This window comes from Myotis yumanensis, unplaced genomic scaffold (genome assembly GCF_028538775.1).
Source record: "Myotis yumanensis isolate MYYU_CA2020_CCGP unplaced genomic scaffold, mMyoYum1.0.hap1 SCAF_11, whole genome shotgun sequence".
In the NCBI taxonomy this organism is placed as follows: domain Eukaryota; kingdom Metazoa; phylum Chordata; class Mammalia; order Chiroptera; family Vespertilionidae; genus Myotis; species Myotis yumanensis.
The window spans coordinates 7,466,210-7,469,368 of record NW_027223762.1 but is presented as its reverse complement, the minus strand read 5'-3'; the positions used below and the strand labels follow the sequence as shown (position 1 = coordinate 7,469,368).

Here is a 3,159-nt window from a genome sequence, read left to right as displayed (position 1 = left end):
CGACATGTTTGTAAATATGTGTTTCAGGGAATGTGGCTTGGATCACATCTGTGTATATATAAGTGAGGAATTGAAGGCTGTGAGATCTGCAGGAAAGGGTAATTCAGAGTTTGTACCGATTGAGAAACCAGGCCTTGGATGTCGGCGTCTCTACGAGAAAACTATGAGGATGTATTTAAGATGGGGACTAAGTCATAGACGGACAACAGTATGGTGATTATCAGAAGGAAAGAGGGTGGGAGAGGTAGAGGGTAGAGTGGGGATAAATGGTGATGGAAGGAGACTTGAGGTGGGGTGGTGAGCATACAATACAATATACAGATGATGGATTAGAGAACTGTCCACCTGAAACCTATATGATTTTATTAGCCCCAATAAATTCAATTAAAAATAAAGATGGGGACTAAGGAACATGGAGAGACAGATGCCCCTCCTCCATCCACCTGCCCCTGCCACTGGGGTTTATGAGGAGCCTGCAGTGACCCCAGGAAGAGGCCACAGAGGACCATCGGGTAGAATAAGTAGCCAGGGGCCCCTGCTCTGTGGATTAAGATCTTCTTACCCGCCCCATCTTACTCAAACTCACCAACTTCTACAACTTTCCAAACCTCTGTCAACGCCTCACCCATCCCAGGCCAACTGCGTCCGACTCTGGGCCGTGAGCCCCAGCGCTGTTCATTTAAAACCTCTGGGTGTTTCTTCTCAAAAGCCAAACATGAGGGCCTCTCCTGTTATCTCTTTCCAGCCAGGAAACGGGACAGGGCCTTCATCAGTTAACTGTCATGTCACTGGTTAGAACAGGAGCCCCTCCCCAGGGATACCGTGTCAGGCCTCCGCCCGTTCCGAGTTATTCTGCTCGCACCTCTTGCTTCAGTTGTCTTGGTGGAGAGGGAGGTGGTGCTGGGGCCAGAAATAACGCCGGAGATTTTACTGCTCTGAGCACAGCCGGGTGCTCTCCTGACATTGTCTTCTCTGCCTCCCCAAAATAATGCCCTGTGGCCGATGCTGCTCTCCCCACTTGAGAGGAGAAAGCTGAGGCCCAGAGGACTTGGCTATGGGTCCAAGTTCACACCGAGAGGCAGAGCCCAGTTTTGGGGAAGAGGTGGTGAGGAGGAACAAGACGGGAGGTGAGAAGACAATCCTCCAGGTCGGAAGGCACTGACTATGCCACAGGTGAAACAGGCACCAAAGAAGATTTCCTGAGAAAGTTGAAACAGAGAATTGGCAGGAGGGTAGGGAGATAGGCCACCTGGAGTCCCAAACCTGGCGGTGGATAGAGCCAGACCCTCCAGGTTTTTTGGGGGTTTTTTTGTAATCAAAACTTTATTCAACAGATTCTCACAAAACATTACAAATGACAGCATTAAAAAAAATTTTTTTTTAAATGCACTTCGCTTAAATTTTCTGTACATACTCCTATCAAAGGCAGTTATTTCCTGTACATCTTGGAAACTGGTCTTCTATTTCGTTTCATTTGAACTAGATTGGCTCCCGAGACCTAGAGAAGGGTCGAGACGGCTTATCATTTCTCTCCCAAGATAGTGATCCCTCTCTCCTCCTATCTCTGGAAAGGGACCTGGTCCGGCTACGGGAGAAGCTTCTCCGTCTTGGAGATCTGCGGGGAGGTGGAGGACTCCTTCACCGATAATCATTTCGAGAGCGACGACTCCAACCGGAAAGCCGGCCTCGATTTCGACTTCTCCTTTCACCATCGGACAGTTCTACTCTTACTCGGCAGCCACACCGGGTTCTCCCGGCTAGCTCTCAGACAGCATCAGCTGCATTTCGATGATCTTCAAACTCCACGAAAGCAAAGCCTGGAGGGTTTCTAGCAACCCACACACTCCTGAGTGGCCCGTCATTGCCAAAAGCCCGTTCCAACTCAGTCTTGTTACCGTTGTTCCCAAGATTTCCCACATAAACCTTACAATCCAGTGGACAGGAATTACGATGCATTTCGAGACGTGGGGGCTGACGTCCACACCCTCCGCCTGGCTCCCCGGCGTCCACGAAAGGGCGTCCCCTCCAGGTTTTAATACGACTGTGCATTTATGTCCCTGGGCTCACCTGGAGATCAAACTACCCCATGCCCGTATCCACGCCACCCCTGAAACCCGCAGATGGGTTCATTTTGGGTCCATCAGCCCTGAAGCCGGCAGCGGAAGTCACAGGCACACAGCGACCTATCACCTCCTCTGCCTCCTCTCAGCCTCTCTCGTTAACATCCAGCAGCTCCTCACACCATTCCTCAAAGGCCACGGAGGAGTGGAGATCTGATCCGTATTACAATCAACGAAAAAGGAGAAATAAGCCTCTTCTTTTTTACTGAAAAATCCACAGGAGCAAGAGAAAAACACACACAAACACCCATCAATCATCCGAGACTCTGCTCTCCTTGGCTTTCCTTTTTGGAACAGCTGCGGAGGGGCTGGTTGAGCTCAGTTCCTCCTGGGATGGGCCTGGCCGTGGCGCCCAGGATGTGGGCTGCCAACAGGACATGCCTGCTGTCCTGGGGCATTGACGCCTGGCAGCCTGACAGCCTGACCACCATTGCAGTGAGCAGAGGGCAGCCAGGGGAGAGTCCAGAAGGCTTTGAGCCACCTCCAGAGGCTGACACAGGCCCCCCTTTCCCTCCTGGGCCCCGAATTGAGACCCCCCCCTGAAAAGCGCGCATCCCAGGCTTGTCTTCATGGTCTGTGGAGAGCTGGGCAGAAACAGACTTCCCACACATCCCTCTTCGGAGAGTTGTTACTGTTGTGAGAATTCCTGTGAAGCTGCGTTTCCTGATTTTTCCAAGGAAAACTGTGTGTGTGTGTGTGTGTGTGTGTGTGTGTGTGTGTGTGTGATGTGCTGGGGCCTGTACCCACAGAGAGCCTAGCACATTAGCAGGCAGCGGGTAAACATTTGTCAAATGAATGAAAAAAATGAGGCTACAATGCATCTGCCATCTACCAGCCATAGGCAATCAAACAGCACTGGGTGCCAGTGTGGGTATTTCTGATCTTAATTTTGTCATTTTCTCTTCTTTGTTCGATTATGTAACTGGTGGCCAAGTCTTCAGTGGGCCTCTTGACACACTGAGGAAGTGTTCGTATAGGCGCGCCCAGCCCCAGCACACAGTCACGCCCAGGATGGCGGGCTTGACCCTCGTGTTTAGGG

General features: G+C 51.3%; 1 pseudogene; it reads right to left on the bottom strand.

Annotated features, from left to right (window-relative positions):
* Positions 1-1,460: 1,460 nt before the first annotated feature.
* On the bottom strand, positions 1,461-1,956 carry LOC139019361 (serine/arginine-rich splicing factor 3 pseudogene; annotated as a pseudogene).
* Positions 1,957-3,159: the final 1,203 nt, after the last annotated feature.